This window comes from Canis lupus, chromosome 2, assembly GCF_011100685.1.
Source record: "Canis lupus familiaris isolate Mischka breed German Shepherd chromosome 2, alternate assembly UU_Cfam_GSD_1.0, whole genome shotgun sequence".
NCBI lineage: Eukaryota > Metazoa > Chordata > Mammalia > Carnivora > Canidae > Canis > Canis lupus.
In genome coordinates this window covers 19,079,536-19,099,782 of record NC_049223.1, presented here as the reverse complement: position 1 = coordinate 19,099,782, position 20,247 = coordinate 19,079,536, and the positions used below count along the sequence as shown (strand labels likewise).

The 20,247-nt window shown below is 37.3% G+C and overlaps 1 protein-coding gene and 1 long non-coding RNA gene across 7 annotated transcripts in view; one reads left to right on the top strand and one right to left on the bottom strand.

Moving 5' to 3' along the window:
- The window catches only part of RSU1 (Ras suppressor protein 1), a 249,259-nt gene that overhangs the window by 157,665 nt on the left and 71,347 nt on the right, over positions 1-20,247 (bottom strand). The gene's annotated exons all lie outside the window — the stretch shown is intronic.
- On the top strand, positions 6,200-6,867 carry LOC111091463. The gene is made up of 2 exons (XR_005355281.1): positions 6,200-6,336; positions 6,434-6,867. It is a non-coding gene; the product is annotated as an uncharacterized LOC111091463 (long non-coding RNA).

Genomic DNA, 20,247 nt, shown 5'->3' with positions numbered 1-20,247 from the left:
TAGTTGATGCTTGAAATTATACAGAATGATAATCCACTAAGCTATAAGCTTATGCCATATGGACTTTTATCTATGTATATTATGCTTTAATAAATATAGTGAAGAAAGAAGGAGAGAGAAAATAAATAAGTAATCCTAAAGCTAGCCTAAAAGAAAAGACAAGACCCTCACTATGAAAAAATCAAACTGCCTTCTGAGGTCTCCCTAGTAACATTCAATGTCAAAAGACAATGCCTACAGAATTCTAGGAAAAGAAAAGGTTACTCAAGGTTTTTATACCCAGACAAATAAATTATTTATCAAATAATGAAGGGCAGGTATTTGCAAGTATGCAAGAAGTCAGGACATAAACCAGCCTCTCTGCAAGACAACTACCTAATCATTAAATCTAGCCAATTAGGAACAAATCAAAAAACTATCAACTCTGGGGCGGCTCCAATGGTTTAGTGGTTTAGCATCGCCTTCAGCCCAGGGTGTGATCCTGGAGACTCAGGATGAGTCCCAAGTCAGGCTCCCTGCATGGAGTCTGCTTCTCTCTGCTTGTGTCTCTGCCTCCCTCTCTCTGTATCTCTCATGAATAAATAAATAAAATCTTACAAAAAAAAAAAAGCCATCAACCCATTTTGAAACATAGTTTTTAAAAAGATAGTTACATATATTTATATGTAAAATGCTGAAGTGTATCCATATGTATAGCTTGACATCTATGTATAAGAGGCCTCAATGCTACCCGTAATTTTTATTTTTACTTAGAGTGATCTTTTAGGAATTAATACGTTGATATTCTTGGTCAATTAGTACAACTTTAATAATTTCTTCATTTGATTTTCCTTTCTTAAATAAAATTTAACATTTTAAAAACATTGTTTTGTTTTGTTTTTTTATATCTGGGTGGCTCGGTCTGTTAAGCATTCAATTCTCGATTTCAGCTCAGGTCATCATTTCAGGGTTGTGAGATCAAGCCCCACATCAGTCTCCACAATGGATGTGGAGCCTGCTTGGGATTCTCTCCCTCCCTCTGCCCTCCCCCCAAGTTTTTTACTTATAAATATATTGCCTTTATATCTCTTGACATATCCTCCTGTCCACATCAACAGACTTATCTCAAGTGATGGTCACTAAAACGTAATAATTAAGTTGCTGAGATTCTGAGTGGATTTTTTTTTTACCCCTTTGAATGTTTTAGTTATTTAAAATAATGAATATAAATTACTACATAATAGCAATAGTGTATTATTTTCCAAATTGAATTAGCTGGTACCAAAAAATGAGGTCTCTTCATTTTGTCCTTGACTATCCCTACCCTCACCAAAGAAAGAAAAAGTAAAGAAAGCCCAAAATTTAATGTACCTAAAAACCAGACCTCATTATCTATGATCTGTATCTACTAGACCAAGTGAGCCATGAGGTTCACGCAAGATCTTATTTTAATGACAAAATATGATTCCACATGAGGAAAGAAACTGTCTAGGATTTGACTGTTTTACAAATAGCGGACATATTCTGATGGCTAAATCTAATTTCTTGTGTTCAAAACCATCACTCTGAACTCCAGAACATTTTCTCTAATAACTTACCTGGAGTTAACGAGGGAAGAGTTTCAAGCAACTAATTACTGCATATCCCTCCCAACACAGGCTGCCAGTTGGCGGCGTGTCTACAGAGAAGCCCACTACTGAAGGAGCATGTTGCCACCCTCACCCATGCAGTGACAGCAGTTTCTGACTTTAGGTCAACTCACCTGGGAGGCAAGAGCGAAGATGCTGCGCCTGGCTGCATCTTTTGTAATAATTACGTGGAGGAGATACGCGGAATGGAGACAAATGGATACAAATCCTCCCAAAGCACCCAATTCAATTTTTACATTAAACAAAAACACAGGCTACTCTGTCTGAGATAAATAAATGTTTCCGGTACATTCACAATCACCGTGAAGACCAATTAAAGTTCAAACATAAGCTAGCAAGAAGTTTAGAAATCCTTTTCCTTAAACACAGCAGATGGCTGTTCAACTATGGATTACAGTTATAAACATCTAAGTATTACTAATCGTGCAAGGTAATAATAGGGCTGGAATTTCAAAGTTCACATCTTTTAAAAGACATGGTATGTCTAACTCAGGCCACTGTTTCTGGCACAAGTTTCAGGAGACTCTTCAGGAGAATGTTTTTGCATTTTTCACTCCAGAAACATACTGTGAACCAGGCCCTGAAATTTCCAGGGGTGAAATGTGTAAACATTAACAGTAAAGTGATAAAATAAGAAAAATTTAAAAACAGTACTGAAGACACCTCTAGCCAAACGGCGTCGTGCTAATGACTTCTACTTTTAGATGACAAGTCGTGCTATTTAAACAACCAAATCTCGCTGCAGACATCCTTCAGGAACAGGTACCAAGGCAACCACGCTAATGCCAGGCTGTGGGGGGCTGTGGGGGGCTGTGGGGAACCGGGGGAGGAAAAGCGCCTCGATTTACTGATAACGATCCAGAACACCGCCGCAAACTTGAAAAATTAACTGAGGAAAAACTAAAAACTGGACCTAATTCAACATCCATCTGGCATCTCTGAAAAAGAAATAACTTAGGACTCCCTGTCTTTAAAAACTTTGGTATTTCAAAACTGCAAATAAGGAAGATTCATGTCTTCTGAATGAGATTATTTTAAAGACATTTTGTGGTTGACATTTTAGTGCTATTTCTGGACATGCCATCTTTGGTTGATTACTCAGGTATGGAATATTAAGTTAGTGTCCTGTAACTTACTCCTTTCAGAGCGGCTAGAAGCATGACATTGCTGCTGTCAAAATACGTCATGAAACACTCCTATTTCAAAATAGTTTTGTGATAGAAACTATTAGTCATAATACCAATACATAGAATGAGTGAAGCAGGCAATACAAACTTCATTTCTATTCAATATGAATAATGAAAATCAAGCTGTACATGCACCTACACCCATCATCAAAAACGCAGACTCAAATCTCAGTGGAATTAGGATCCTGAAGTCAAGAGATATCACACAGACCAGCCAGTTTACAAGATTCTGGAAGATGCGAGGTGGGCCCACCAAGAAGGGGGTTAAAAAGAAATGATATGCACAACTGTAGTTGTATTATGAAGCTCATGTGTACAATTACTATGTGTGATAGGGAACAATGGTCCTGCAAATATCTTCACGTCCCAATCGCCAGAACTTGTGAATGTCAGCTCATATAGCAAAAAGGATTTTGCAGATGTGATTAGGAATTGGAAAATTGGAAAATGGGAAGCCTCCCCACCCCCACCCCACCCCCCACTCCACCCCCCACCCCCGCGGTGGGCCTGATATCATTGCAGTGGTCCTGCTATGAGGAATGAGGAAGCAATCAATGTGAGGACCACAGAGCAAAAAATGCAGCAAACACTACAGCTGAAAAAGGCAAGGAACTGGATTCTCCCACTGAGCTTTCTGAAGGAACCAGCTCTGCTGACACCTTGATTTTAGGTCCGTGAAATTGATTTCAGATGTCTGACCTCCAGAACCGTTAGAAAATAAATTGGTATTGTTTCAAGGCAATAAATTTGTGGCAATCTGCTACTGCGCCAACAGGAAACAAATACACTGTGAAAAAATATTCCGGGTGCTTAACTACATTAGCTCTTCCAGCTATTCACAACATCACTTTTTAAAAAATGCCTCAACAGACGATTCATAAGATGTCTACAAAAATTGTTGCCTCCCTGTCACCCAAAGTGAGAGTAATAGAAGACATTTTTACCTTGACATGGAAAATTTGCAAATTAAATGCATTTGCATTCTTACAGAAGCTATAAAACAATATTAGCAAAAGTATAAAAACAAAACTGCACTTCCTATCAGGCCCCGAAAATGGGCATTCTTCTCTGTTAAGCCCATTAACCTCCATGCCATTGCTATGATACTGGCTGTCTTTTGTGTATGGTAGGAAGTTTCAGTTAACGAGGAAGAAAAATTATTAGACAATCCCAAGCTCCTGGCTACTTCAACTGGGGAAGGCAGCGCAGGGCACAGGAGGCTGGAAAACCAGTGGAGAACCAGCTGTTTGTCAATTATGTGTTCACTGCTCTCTCCCCTACTCATCATGGTCATGAAGGAATAAACAGGTGACATATATGACATCACCAACGCAAAGACACTATGACTCTGAGGCTATCAAGTCAGGACTTTAGGTTAGGGAGGAGTCTCTTATAATTTTTTTTAATGGAATTTTAAAGATGGCTTGCAAAAACAGTTTACAATAACCCCCTCTGTGACAGTGCCCTTACTTCCTTCGCACAGTGACCCTGGGCTCACTCTTGTGACTTGCTTTGTACAATGGGACATTAGCAAATATAAACCAAGCAGAGACTTGGCAAGTGCTTGGCTGCCAGCCTGCCAGCCCCCAAATATGTAAATGAGAGCATCCTCAACCACCAACCCCCCAGCTGACTCTGAATGCATGAGAAAATCAAGGAAATACCAGCTGACAGTCTAGACCAAGAGAAGTAGGAGCAAATAAAATGGCTTTGTCTTAATCCACTAGGTTGTGTGGCATTTTGTTGGGCAGAGAAAGCTAACTTGATAATAGTTAATAAAGCTAAACAAATACATTGTAGAAATTTTGAAGAATTAAAAAAAAGGACTAGAAAAATAAAAACCTAGAGTCCCAATATACAAAGATCTTAGTCAAAAACTTTTTGATTAATTTCATTTTAATGTAGCTATGTAAACATTTCTCTATAATTAGAATCACACTGTAGATTCAACCTTATGGTGTGCTGTTGTTAGCATTTCCCATGTCATTTTATTATTCCATAATCTACCAGCATTTATTTAACCATTCTTTTCTCGTTGGACTTTAAGGTGGCTTCAAAATTTTCACTATAAATACTGCGGCAACACACACACACACGCATGTGGGCGCGCGCACGCGCACACACACACACACACACACACACACACACACACATATCCATCCCTCTGTATTATTCTATTTTAAAGTCTTTGTTAACTGAGTTCTGGATTACTTCTTGAGGACAGATCTCCAGAAAGAAACATACTACTAGAAAAGGTGAGGAGCTTCTACAGTGCCCAACACATATAGTTATGTATAACAACACGAATTTACCACCCAACAGCAATGTATGAAAATATTCATTTCACCAAACCCTCACCATCACTCTGTATTATTCTATTTTAAAGTCTTTGTTAACTGATATACTAAAAAATGGCAATACAATTTAACCTGCATTTCTCTGATCACAAATGATGGTGACTAGATTTTCATACGGTTGGCCACCTACCATCTCTTGCAAAACATGTTCTTCTGTTAATTTTTCTTACTGAGAGATGAAAAGTATGTGCCTTTTAATAGTGGTTAAGTTGATATGGTGAGGTCAGGGCAGAGATTTTCTTTTTTAAAATATTTTATTTATTTATCTAACAGGAGGGGTGCCTGGGTGGCTGAGTCCGTGAAGTGTCTGCCTTCAGCTCAGGTCATGACCTCAAGGTCCTGGGATGGAGTTCTGCAACAGGCTCCCTGTTCAGCAAGGAGTCTGTCTGCCTCTCCTTCTCCACCTGTCTCTCATACAGCTTATGCTCTCTCTCACTCTCTCAAATAAAATCTTTTTAAAAAATACTTTATATTTATCTGACAAGAAAGCAAGTGAGCACAAGCAAGGGAAGTAGCAGAGGGAGAGGTAGAAACACGCTACATGTCAAGCAGGAATCCCAATGCAGGGGCTCAATCACAGGAACCCGGGATCATGACTGGATCAGAGGCAGACACACTTAACCAAGTAAGCCACCCAGGTGTCCCCAGGCAGAGATTTTTTAAAGATTTATTTATTTGAGAGGGAGAAAGACAGCATGTGAGAAGAAGGAAGGGCAGAGGGAGAGAGAGAATCTCCAGCAGACTCCCTACTGATCATGGAGCCTAACTTGGACCTTAATCTCACAACCCTGAGATCATGACCTGAGCCAAAACCAAGTCAGACACCTAACCAAGTGAACCACCCAGGCACCCCCTTTTCTTTCTTTAAAGATTTATTTACTTTAAAGGGGCAGGGGAGAGAGAGAATACAGAGATTTTTAACCCCAGTTCCAATGGTCATGTATACTTTTTTTTTTTCCTAGAGAGAACCCATAGCTTTCATTAGGTTCCTTAAGTAGTGCATGATGTCATAAACTCTAAGAACCAGCTGACCTAAATGGTAAAGAACAGCATTAGCAGTTCCATCATTGGGATGCTCAGAGTTGTCTAACCAGTCACAGAATACATAACTAAATGAAAAATAGACAGGAGTTGTGATTAGTAATGAATGAAGGTATTGAGGAGGTAAGAACGGTGGCAAAATAATAGATTAAATGTGTACCTAAGGCAAGAAATTTAATAATTTAATATATATCATTGCTATCCTTTTTTTTTTTTTAAGGCCAGCTGAACTCTCATCTCTACTTGCTATAGGCTGATTGTCCTATTATTATTGAAGCCCTAACCACTAATGTGATGGTATTTAGAAGTGAGGCCTTTGCCAAATTATCAGGTCACATTGGCAGATCCTCATGAATGAGATTAGTGCCCTTATAAGAAGAGACACAGACAGATAACCTGTCTCTCTACCACGTGAAGAAATGACAAGAAGATATCTTTCTACGAACCAGGAAGAGGGGCTTCAATGGAAACCAATCAGCCAACACCTTGACTTTGGACTTTCCAGTCCCCAGAATGCTGAGAAATTTCTGTTCTTTAAGCTCCATAAGCCCATGACATTTTTTTAGACCATGTGAAGCCATGCTGATCTTTGTCTGAGCTGCAGTCCTCCTGCAGGTATGCTTGGTGTCCCAATTAAACAGCTCCTAAACCGTTTCTCAGGTTTCATTAGGTTATTGGCTCCATTAAGAGGGAACTCTAGGTCTCTCACAAAGCTTGGAAAGATGTTAGAGAATACCCACTTGTGAAGCACTTAGCGGATTCCTAATCACTGCCACACAGCACACATAATGGTGAAAAGCCTGGAGTCTGACTCTGTCAAGTCACCTCCTCTAGCCTTTGGTTCCCTCATCTGTAAAGTGGGCAAAACAGTTACCCCATCTCATGGGTATATCTTATTTAGGAATAACTATCTGATTTAGAAGAGGTATCTAGCTATTAGGATCATCATTATCACTATTACTGACACATTTTCAGGGTCACACTTATCAAAACCGCTCTAAGACAATGAAACGCCAACTTACAAAAATCTTAGCAACACAAAAAATTGTTATTCAAAGTGGTGTTTGAGGGACTCCTGGGTAGCTCAGTGGTTGAGTGTCTGCCTTCGACTCGGCGTGATCCTGGAGTCCCTGATCAAGTCCCACTCAAGCTCCCTGCAGGGAGCCCGCTTCTCCCTTTGCCTGTGTCTCTGCCTCTCTCTCTCTCTCTCTCTTTCTCTCTCTGTCTGTCTTTCATGAATGAATGAATGAATGAATAAATAAATAAATAAATAAATAAATCTTAAAAAAAAAAAAAGTGGTGTTTGCTACAGTTCATGCAGTCCTGGGGTTATCATTTGACAGCACAAAATCTTCTAGTTTGGAATAAGAGAGTTGTAATAAATTGAGGTTCAAAACATGGTCAGGAAGGATTCAAACATGGTCAGGAGATTTTCCTTAAAGAAGTGAACAGCTATGGTAAAAATAATATGATATTAATAATAATAATAATAAATTACTTTAGAAAGAAGTATACTGAGTGAGCAAAAGTTCTATATCATCAATCAAAAGTATGAATGAAAAGAACAGTGAAGCATGATCTTCTGGCCACCGTCCTGGGAACATAGTAAGCAGAAAAATATTCTCCACACTGTTGTAAGGTTGGGCAACTCACTTTTCTGCATTCTCTTCCAGCAGATTATAGCTAGTGGAGTGTTTTGGATAGCAATCCCTTTTCCTTTGGCCAACCGAAATGACCAAACAATGAACCTTTAGCACCAACCATTGATCTTGCTAATTGCATCTGCCACTGCATTTGCTTCTTTTGTTTCCAGTCAGTCCTCTTTTGCAACACTATTCCAACTGTTAAATGGTCAGAACACACAAAGTGACAGATTTAGTGCTTCACTGGCAATTTATATAACTGACTACAACTCTGCTGTTGTAGTGAATCATGATTTATCTGCCTCACATTGTGGCACATAACTTCTTTAAATGCAAGGGAAAAAAGCCAACACCTCCTAAAAGTTTATATATGACCACCTACCACTATAGCCTATGAACTAGATTTGAGAGAGAGCTGACCATGAGTGATGGATTTCTTTTCTCTTTCTGTAGCTATAACTTTTTGCACAATCCATTCATGTACCTGGGCTCAGTCAATGTTCATTATTTGCATGTGACTCAGAGTACGATCTGGGAGATTCATAAATGACGCCAACAGTGAGCTAACAGAAACTACAATTGAAGGGTTAAAACCAAGGAACATTTGTGGGTGCATGGATGGATGGGGGCATCCTACAATTCCCCCACTTGTATGTAAAATTTCCTGTGTGAAAATATACATTTTGGGGAGAGCAGCTCTCTATAGGTTTCCCTGGTTTCTGAAGGGGGTCAGTGATTCTTGAAAAGATTAAAAAGATTGCTTAAGGGAACCTGACCTATTGTTGCAAAATAAAAGAGACTAAAGGCAGGGTGCCTGGGTGGCTCAGTCGGTTAAGCATCAGACTCTTGATTGCAGCTCAGATCATGAGCTCAGGGTCTTGACATCGAGCCCCACATTGGGCTCTGTGCTGCACATGGAGCCTGCTTAGTTTCTCTCTCCCCCTTTCCCCCTGACCTTCCTCTCCTGTTTAAAAAAATAAAAATTAAACTTAATTTAAAAAAAAATTAAAAGGGATTAAAGGCATAAGCAGGTGAACAATGAAATATCAAAGGATATCAAGTTTTACAGCAAGGTTATAAATAAAGAGATGAGAGAAATGATTGGTGCTATGGGATAAATTGTTCCTTCTCCCCTGAAATTCATGAAGTCTTAACTTCTAGTCCCTTAGAATGAGACTATATTTGAAGAGAAGGTCTTTACAGATGTCATTTGGTTAAAATGAGGTTATTAGGGTAGGCTTTAATCTTGTCCTTATAGGAAAAGGAAATCTGAACATCCAGAGTGATATGTGTGTGCAGAGAGGAACCACCATGAGAACAGAGGAGGCAGCCATCTATAAGCTTAGTAGAGAGGTGTAGAATAGATCCTTTCCATACAGCCCTTAGAAGGGACTAATTCTACTGATACCATGATCTGGAACCTCTAGCCTCGACGAGAAAATAAATTTCTGTTGCTGAAGCTACCCATTCTGTGGTACTTTTTATGGCAGCTGTCACAAATTTAATGGTCTTAACTTATAATAGTGGATCACAAGATAATTCAAAGAGCAGTTAAGACCAGGACACTTGGCTGGCTCAGTAGAGCATGCAACTCTTGATCTCAGGGTTATGAATCTGAGCCCCATGTTAGGCAGAGAGTTTACTTTATTTATATAAATAATATATATATATAAACAAGCAAGCAAGCAGTTAAGACCAGGAATACCTCCCAGAATATTCTGGGAGTTAAAAACAGGGTAATACCTAGAAAAGTGGAAATGATCTTGACATTTGTAAGTATTATGGAAGATAACAACCTTAATATTTCCATGCCTGTTACAGCAGCACCTAGCCAGTGAGTGCAAGGCTGAGAGGACAAACTGAGTAAAAATCACTTCTTGAGATTGTGTAAACAGACAAGAAAGAGACAGAAAAATAATTCTATTCCATTCGTTCACACTGCAAATTATCAAAAATGAATCCAGACTTCTGCTTCTAGCCATGATAAAGTCACCAGAAAAAAAAAAAAATGTGTAATATAATTCCTTCTAGATACTGCAAGAGGCAGTGCCAGTCTCATCCCTAAGAAAAGGAAAATAATTATGTGGAACCCCATTATCAATTGACATTTCCCCTGGAAGCATTTTCAGATAGTCATGCAGGAAGTGGGAGATCAAACATTATGGCGGCACTGCTCAGTGAAAGGAGAGAGATGAGAGTTTGACGCTACTCAGGTAGTAGGAACTAGTGGGGCCGGGTAGTAGAAACAAAGAAGCTATAAAGTAAAAGAGTTCCAGATAACTGCACAAGGGTTCCCATGACCACTTGGCTGAATAGTAACTGCAATGTCCAGAGCAAGTCTCCTCAAGTCTAAGAACGAAAACTAAATAACAAAGGGAAAAATACAGAGAAGATAAAACCAAACAATTACTGGAGTGTGCACAGGGCTATACAGAATATTCATTTCAAGATTGGAAATGAATCTGGCCAGAGAGCAGACTGGCCAGAAAGGGGAGACTGCAATGTACCCTGGTCATTCAAAAGAGATCCCCGAGGTCTTAGGAAAGGACTAATGGAGCCTACAAAAAAAGTCTAGTCTGGACCAACACTAACCAAGGTTTAAAGGAGGACTTGAAATAAATTAAACTGGTCACAAAGAAATTAATTTCCTCCCTAAATGAAACTCAAAAGGAGACAATAACATCTACGCATTCAAAAACAGACTATTCATATCTACTATGAATTATAGTAAAAAAAATACTAGACATGCAGAGAAATTGGTGATCTATAAACAAGAGAAAAATTAGTCAACAGAAACAGATTCAGAAATTACATCAGTAGACAAAAAATGTTAGAACGTTTATTTAAAATGTGTTTAAGAATTTGAAGGAAAATATGAATATAATAAGGAAATAAATAGGAACTATTTAATAGAGAAATGGAATTACAAGAACTATATGGATATACCTGAACTGAAAGATACAAGATCTGAAATGAAAATTTCACTGAAGAGGCTTATCAGAAGATTAGACACTACAGAAAGATCAGTTAACTTGGAAGACATAGAAAAAAAAAAAAAAAACCTGCCTAAACTGAAGCACAAAGAGGAGGATAGGGTCTAAAAAGAAATAAAAGAAAGCTTTATGCAGTTGACTTGTGGAAGACATCAGGCAGTCTAACATAAGTATAATCTGACTTCCAGAAGAGGAAAGAGAAATGAGAGCTAGCTAGCTAATAAGTAATAAGTAGGTAAATACAGAAATATAACATTTATCTAATCTGATGAATACTATAAACCCATACCCCCCCAAAAAAAAATTCTATAAAACCATCAAGAAGTAGAAACAAAGGAAACCACAGGAAGACAAACTGCTGAAAACTAATGATGAAGAGAGAAAATTTTAAGAACAATCATAGAAAAATAGACACATTACATACAGAGAACAATGGTAAAAATGACATCAAAACAATGCAAAGTAGAAGACAACAGAACACTACCTTTAAAGTGCTGAAAGGAAAATACAACACTGTCAATCTATAATTTTGTATCTAGAATAAGATTCTTCAAAATGAAGGCAAAATAGAGATAATTCAAATGAAAAGAGTTGAGAGTATTTGTGGTCAAATGATACAACAAGAAATATAAAAGGAAATTCTTCAGGATGAAAGTATTACCAAATAGAAGCTCAGCTCTATATCAAATGGTAAAAAGCACTAGAAATGTCTGTCAGTAAATATTAAAGATTTTTTCTCTTTCTTTAACTTATTTAAAAGATAGCCTACTTAAAAAAAATTCTAACACTGTTACTTGAGGTTTTAACATATCAACCCATTTAACCTGACATTTATAGAACACTATAGGATACATAATATTTTCATGTGTGTATAACGAAAAATCCATCAATACAGACAATATGCTGGGCTGTAAAATAGGTCTATAAACTTTTTTAAATGGAGAATCATACAAGTTATGATTTTTTATCATAATTAAATTATAAATCAATATTAAAATGACTGCAAAATCTTGAAAAATATAATCTCTAAATAAACTACATGGCAGGGCACCTGGGTGGCTCAATTGGTTAGGCATCTGATTTTTGGTTTTGGTTCAGGTCATGTTTTTCAGAGTCATAGAGTGAACACTGAACAGGGCTCTATGCTCAGCATGGAGTCTGTTTGAAACTCTCTCTGTCCTCACACACGTGCTCTCCTCTTTCTCTAAAATAAAAATATAAGTAAATTTTTTAAATAAACCACATATCAAGGAAGAAATTACAAGGTAATTGGAAAATATTTTTAATTGAATGAGTTAAAACACAAAACTGTGTGGCATGTAGCTCAAACAATGATTAGAGAGAAATACTTTCTATGCTTCTATATATGGTTATATTAGAATAGAAAGACTGAAAATTAATGATCTAAGTTTTCCCCTAAAGAAATTAGAAAAATCAGAGCAAATTATTCTCGAAGTGAGTAGAAGAAAAGCAAATCAATTAAACAAAAGAAAAAAGAATTCAAGCAACACCAGTTTTTAAAAAGAGGAATAAAATTGATAAAGCCTAAGCCAGACCAATCAAAAGCAGAGAAACATAAATTACTAATATAAATAAAAATGAGAATATCATAGATGCTACAGAGCATCTTAGAAGAAACACAAAATTACTAACGCCAAAAAAAAAAAAAAAAAAAAATAGAAACACCTAAGGAGCCTTATATCTATGAAAACCCTGAATTCATAATTCAAAACTTTTTCAGCAAAGAAAACTCAAGACCCATAGAGGTTCTCTAATGAATTCTTTCAGACATTTAAAAATATCAATTTTACAAATTTTATGAGACCAGGATATTCTTGATACAAAAACTGTAAAAAGACATATAGAAAAGTAAGACCAATATTCCTCATGAACTGAATTCTGTGAAACAATTTTCAAGAAAATGTTAGCAAATCAAAACCAGAAATATATAAAAACAAAAATACAAAAATGAAAACCACATGATTATCTCAATAGATGCAGAGAAAGCATTTAACAAAATCCAACAACACCCTTTCATGACAAAAGCATCCTACAAACAAGGAACAGAGGGCACTTCCTATACCTGACAAAGGTCATTACAAATAACTCACAGAAAACATATTTAATGGGGAAAGACTAGAAGCTTTCCACCTAATAAAATGAGGAATAAGATAAAGATGTCTGCTCTTGTTACTTATATTTAACATTTTTCTAGAGGTTGCAGCCAAAGCAATTAGGTGAGAAAATGAAATAAAAGGTATCTACATTGGAATGGAGGAAGTATAAACTAACTATAATTGCAGATGACATGACCTTGTATACAGAAAATTCTAAGGAATCCAGTAAAAACTGAAACTAATAAATGAGTTCACCATCATTACAGGACACAAGATCAATATAAAAATCAATTGTATTTTATATACAAACAATGAACAACTGAAAATAAGAAAACTATTTTAGTACAATAACATCAAAAAGAATAAAATGTTTAGGAATAAATTTAACAAAGGAAGCGTAAAGTATATATTCTAGAGTTGACAGAATATTGTTAAATGAAATTAAAGAAGATCTAAATATATGAAAAAAATTTTACGTTCATGGATCTCAAATTTAAGATAGTAATATTCTTCAAAATAATCCAGATTCAATGCAATCCCTGTCAGAAGACTAGTTTACTTCTTTGTAAAAATTGATAAGCTGATCCTAGAATTTATATGGAAACTCAAGGGACTCAAAATAGCTGAAATAATCTTGTGAAAGAAAAACGAAGTTGGAACTACTATGTCCCAATTTTAGAACTTAATAAAAGACAACAGTATTAAAGACAGTGTAGAACTTACATAGGAGAGACATATAAATCAATGAAACAGACTTGAATGTCTAGAAACAAAATTATTCATCTATGGCCAAATAACTATTAATTAACAAGGATACCAAGACCACTCAATGAGGAAAATACAGTCTTTTCAATAAATGGAGCTGGGACAACTGGAAAGCTACATGTAAAACGATGAAATTGAATCTTTATCACACTACATACAAAAATTAAATGGATCAAAATTCAAAACATACGAGCCAAACTTGGGGAGACAGGAGAATTGTGGAATCATAGCTAATGGGCCCTGAGTTTCTCTTTAAACTAAAAAAAAATGTTCTAAAATTGTGGCGATGGTTATACAACTCTGAACATACTAAAAATGCTGAATCGCATACTTAAAATGTGTGAATTATATGGCATGTAAATTTCAGTAACACTTTCACCAAAAAGAAAAAAAAAATGACAATACAGTAATACCAAGTGGGCTTTAGTTCAAAACTACAAGACTAATTTAATGTGAACAATCAACACAATTTGCCACACTGGCAAATAAAGGAGATGTATTAGTTAACTACTACTGTATAACATAGTACTCCAAACCTTGAAACTTACCACAAATAATGCTTATTATTTTAACACTCTCAGGAATCTGAGAGTGACTTATCTGGGTAGTTCTGGATCAGGGTCTTTCAGGAAATAATCAAGTTGCCAGCTTGGGGCTAGTTAATGACTAGGGCTGGATGATCCACTTTTAAGTTTACTCACTAAGGTTGTTTATAATATGACAACTGGCTTTCCCAAAGAGCAACTTATTTGAGAGAGAGAGAAAGGGCAAGAGAGCATTCACAAGTTAGAAGTTGCAGTGTCTTCTATAATTTAGTCTCACAAGTGACATGTCGTTATTTCTGCTGTACTGGTCACAGAGACCAATGGTAGCAGACTGCATAAGGGTATGAATACCAGAATACAGTGATCATTAGGAGACACCCTGGAGGATGCCTACCAGAGGACAAAAATCACATGATTACCTCAATAGCAGCAAAGAAAGTTTTCGGCAATTTTTAATACCCATTCATAAAAACTTGAAGAAAGCTAGGAATAAAAGGAAACTTCTTCAACCTGATTAAAAAAAAAAGTGTTTTCTAAAGACATATAACTAATATCTATTTAACAATGAACAAGAATACTCTCCCCTCAAGATCAAGATAAGGCAAGGATATTTATTCTCACTGCTTCTATTCCACATTGCAGTGGATGGTCTAGCCAGTGTAATAAGACAAGAAAAACAATACAGAATAGTACTTGGAAAAAAAGAAACACAAGTGTCTTTTTGGGGGAGACGAGATGATTACATATGTAGAAAATCTTAGGAGCTATGCCACAAGGGGAAAAAAAAAGGCAAAACAAGTAAGCCAACAAAGACCCTACCAGACTTAGAAGAAAATTAAGAAAAACCACAGGAACTAAGGTCAATTTACACAAAGCTGTTGTATTTTTAAGTGCTAGCAATAATGAAAAATGAAATTTAAAAAATTCCACTCAACATAGCATCAAAAACCTAAAATACTTAAAGATAAATTTAACAAAATATATGCAAGTAAAAACTAGAACATTGCCAAGAGAAATTTTAAAAACCTAAACAAATGGGGAAATATATCATGTTCACAGATCAGAAGGCTCTATATTGTTAAGATGCAAATTCTCTCCAAATTGATCTGTCAGTTCAAATTCCAATCAAAATCCCAGCAGGCTGATTCTAAAATGTATATGCATGTATAAAGGACACAGGCTAGCCAAAGCAATTTGGAAAAAATAACTTACACTATATGATTTCAAAGCTTCTTACAAAGCTACAGCCATCAAGACAACATGGTACTGCTATAAAGGTAGAACAAGAGAACATAATATACAATCTAGAAATATACCCACATTTATATAGCAAATTAGTTTTTGACAAAGCACCAAAGCAATTCTTTAGGAGAAAGAAATTCTTTTCTACTAATAGTGCTAGAGAAATTACTTATATGAAAAAAATTATATCATACACAAAATTTAATTTGAGCTGATCATAGATCCAAGCCTACAAGAAAGCAGGGTTTTTCTTTCCTCCCCCTCACCACCCACTGATCTCTCTCAAGGGACTCAGAATAGCACATGACACAATGTTGGTGCTGAATAAATATTTGGTGAATAAAAGAACTCTGCATGAAAAAAAAAAAAACATGCCATAATAATAAATAACAGGAAGGGACAGGTGGGACAGTGAATGGTCAAGAAAGGGCTGAGAAAAAATGTCATATGAGTTGATACCTGAAGGTACTACCTCTGCAGTAGATGACAATTCCAAGCAGAGAGCAAACATCATGAAGAACTAGGAAGCAGACACTGAGAATAGCCCATGAGTGAGTGAGGGGCCAGAACAGCCTAAAAACATGGAGGCCAGGTCATCTGGGGTCTTATAGCTCAACAGGGTACCTTAAAGAATTCTAATCACAGAAGTGATGTAACCCACTGTGTGATTTCATAAAAGTACCTTGAGTGTGCGATCAAGAATGCACTGGATGGAGCAAAATAGGAAGAAAACTAGTTAGGAGGCTCTTGGAGCAACCAAGGTGAGAGAAAGGCACGGTGGCACACTTTCAAGGATAGGAGTTCAAGTGTAACACTACAGCTGGCATTCTATTTTTCCTTTTTAAAGATTTATTTCTTCATGAGAGACACACAGAGAGAGGCAGAGACCCAGGCAGAGGGAGAAGCAGGCTGCCCGCAGGGAGTCTGATGCAGGACTCTATCCCAAGACCCCAGGATCACGCCCTGAGCTAAATGCCGACGATCATCCACTGAGCCACCCAGGCGCCCCAAGAGCTGGCAGTCTAGCAGATTTGAGCATTAGTTGTAATTTCCATTAGTCATTTCAACTATTTGCTTCACTGTTTCCTTCAAAGATTCCCTTTATGAGGGAAGGGATCATGTCTATTTCATTTCTGTTCTGTGCCCCAAACCCAAAGGCTTACAGGAATACAGTGCATAAGGAGCTGGAGGTCAGAATCTGACATAAGGTAGATAAGGGCTGTCCAAGGAGAAGAGCCATCCTTCTTAGAATGGCAAATACAAGGGCAAAACAGAGAGTACTGGGCTCTACTGAAATCACTAAACATATGTTGACAATGAGCATGGGGATGTTTATTAATATTAGAATGCGTGCTGCTGCCTGAAAGTTTAAGTACAAATGGCACCATCAGATGCTTTTGTGCAGCAGGGAGTCAACTCACAGAATTAATACTCAGTTGAAAACATGACCAATCTGAAAGGTCCAAATAAACATAAATCTAAATCTCTGCTGTCGCCAGCATAAAGGACGCCATCCTCCACTTCACCCCTATCCCAGCCCTGGGCCCCTCAAAAGATACTCACACATAAACTACCATTCAGGTCTAAGTTAGTATAACATGCTTATTTTTTTTAATACAGTAATAATAGAGTATCTAGGAGATGGCTTTGAGGGAAATGCTACATAAATGTAAGATAATAATATATGTATTCAGGTGATAGGAACTGTAGTTACAAATATGCCTCTGGAATAAAAAAAAAAAATTAAATCTAGAATCTCAGTACCGCCTGCATTTCTCCCAGGGCAAGAATACATTTAGTGTCCTATTAAATCAAAGAATGGTCCACTGCAAACAGTGGCATGCCTTACCAGCTGGTGTTAACACAGATTGATGCACATGTTCAATCACACTGAACCTGACATTGGGCTTCCTGAAATTTATAATACAGAATGGAAACGTTTTATGTGTTGTAACTTCCCACCCCTTTTAAGGCAATAACTCACCAGGCAGAAACATAATTCACTTAGGATTTTTAAAATCCACACTTAGAGCATCTTCTGGGGTTAAAAATTCGCTGAAATAAAATATATAAAATGGAACTTATTAAAAAATATCATGTAGGAGACTGACAGGAATCATTTTTGATTATCAACGAAGACCATGGGAATCAAAGAATAGGAAGTATTTCTTGTGAAGTATGTTGAAAGAATATTAACACAGAAATAAAATGTAAGAGCATGTAATATAATTCCAACCAAAATTGAAAGTTTGGTAAAGATTTTCTAGTCCTCGCTTTTTCTTTATTTTTCAAAGAATAAAAATTAAGCCATCTGTTTGGAATCACTCTAATCTGTCATCTAATAATAAATGATTTTTTTAATTGGTTCATTGTTAATACATTTATGGATAAACTACTTAGAGGAATATTTTTTGGGGGAGGGTTCTTTTAGCTTTTTTTTTTTTTTTAAGATTTTATTTATTTGTTTGACACAGAGAGAGAGAGAGAGAGAGAGAGAGCGCGCACACAAGCATGGGGAGCAGCAGGCAGAGAGAGAAGCAGGGTCCCCGGTGGGCAGGGAGCCCAATTCAGGGCTTGATCCCAGGACCCTGGGACCATGATCTGAGCCGAAGGCAGACACTTACCTGACAGAGCCACCCAAGACCCCTTTCAGCTTCTTTTTTAAAAAAATTTTGTTTGCGTATAGTTAGTACCCAATGTTTCATGAAGCTTCAGGTGTACAACAGAGGGATTCAGCTTCTCTATACATTATGCTACTTTGCCACAAGCGTAGCTCCCATCTGTCACCACAGAGTGCTATGACAATACCACTGACTATATTCACTACGCTGTGCCTTTGATCTCCAAGACTTATTCATCCCCTAACCAGAATCCTGTATCTCCCATTCCCCTTTACCCATTTTGCCCATCTCCCCACCTCTTTCCCTCTGGCAACCTTCACTTACTGTATGTGATTCTATTTTTTGTTTGGTTCTTTTAGATTCCACATATGAGTAAAACCATATGGTATGTGTCTTTCTCAGTCTAATTTCACTTAGCATAATACTCTCTAGCTCCATCCATGTTGTCACAAATGGCATGATTTCATCCTTTTTTATGGCTGTATGATATCCCACTGTACATATATACCACATTTTCTTTAGACAAATGCTTATTTTTGAAGTCAAAAGATCTGAACTAAAAATCTAATTTTATCAGTATCAGGCCATGTCAGCAATGCTGCTTTGGTCAAGTCACAATCTCCTTGGACACCTTGGTTTTGCCACCATTAAAATTTGGCCAAAGAACTTTTCTTGCCTACATTATAGAACTGAGATTGAAGTCTATGAAACTTGGGGAACCTGGGTGGCTCAGCAGTTGAGCAACTGCATTTGGTTCAGGTCTTGATCCTGGGGTCCTGGGATTGAATCCAACATCAGGCTCCCTGTATGAGCCTGTTTGTCCCTCTGCCTATGTATGTCTCTGCCTCCCTCTTTGTGTCTCTCATGAATAGATAAAATCTTAAAAAAGAAAAAAAACTCTATGAAACTCTTGTAAATTATGATATTTTGTATAAAAACTGAGGTATTTATGTAATTCTAGCTAACCTAAAAGTAACTTCAAATACATGTTTATGATCAACTGCCAAATACAATTTTGCACAAGTAGGACAGTTTATAATTCCATAAGGTACCTTCCATAAGGTACTCGCTATATACTGCTCTCTTCAACTAATGTATTATGACATTTGGCAACCATTTCATAGACTAACAATAAAGTCTTTGGAGCTATGCATCTTCATTAGTATTTATTCCAGAGGGCCTCCCCCCCCCCCATAAAATGCTGTATTTTTATATCTTACTATATCCTAAAATAGACATAAAGCAAAATCAGCCAAGGGGTGCTTGGGTGGTGCAGTCAGTTGAGTGACCAACTAACTCTTGGTTTCAGCTCAGGTCATGATCTCAGGGTCATGAGATCAAGCTCCACGTCAGGATCTGCAATCAGTATGGTCTGCTGGAGATTTCTTTCTCTCCCTTTTCCTCGGCCCCTCCCACTAATGCTTGCTCTCTCACTCTAAAATAAACAAATCTTAAAAAATAAAACAAAACAAAAAACAATAGCAGCAGCAGCCAACGGTCCTTTCCTTGGTTACCTGGTGTAGTTATCATTATCATGGCTTATGGCAGGAGTTCCATCCCACCTTCCAATATAATTTGTGTAATTACACATTTATTACTGAAACTGTGACCCTGGAATTGAATGGATGGCATTGAAAGCCTAACTTCCTGCCAGGCCTCTTGGTGCACCCCAAGTGTTTGTCATGTGGAGCTGTTCCACCGGGCCTTGCATCACCTCTCCTGACACCTTCTGTGCTGCTTCTCAGCTTCCACACAGGTAGCTAACACACAGCCATTCTTTGACCCACAGGACAAACCAAGCCATCCGTGTACCCCAGAGACTCTGGCTTTTCGACCTTCTCAGTCATTCTTCCTCGCCAGATGCTCAGCAGTAACCGCTTCTCCCTGTCAAACTGGTGGGACTCTGGCAACCACTATGCTTGGACTGTTTGAGATGAGCCCTGGTTTCAAAACAAAAACAGCCTCTAGATAGTCAAAATTTTATAGTATAAAATCCACCATGTGTGCATGTATTACATGTACACACGCATATATACACACACGCATCTGTGTACCTATGTTCAGTTACCTAATATTTCCTAAGCATTTGTACTTATTCCTCACATGGG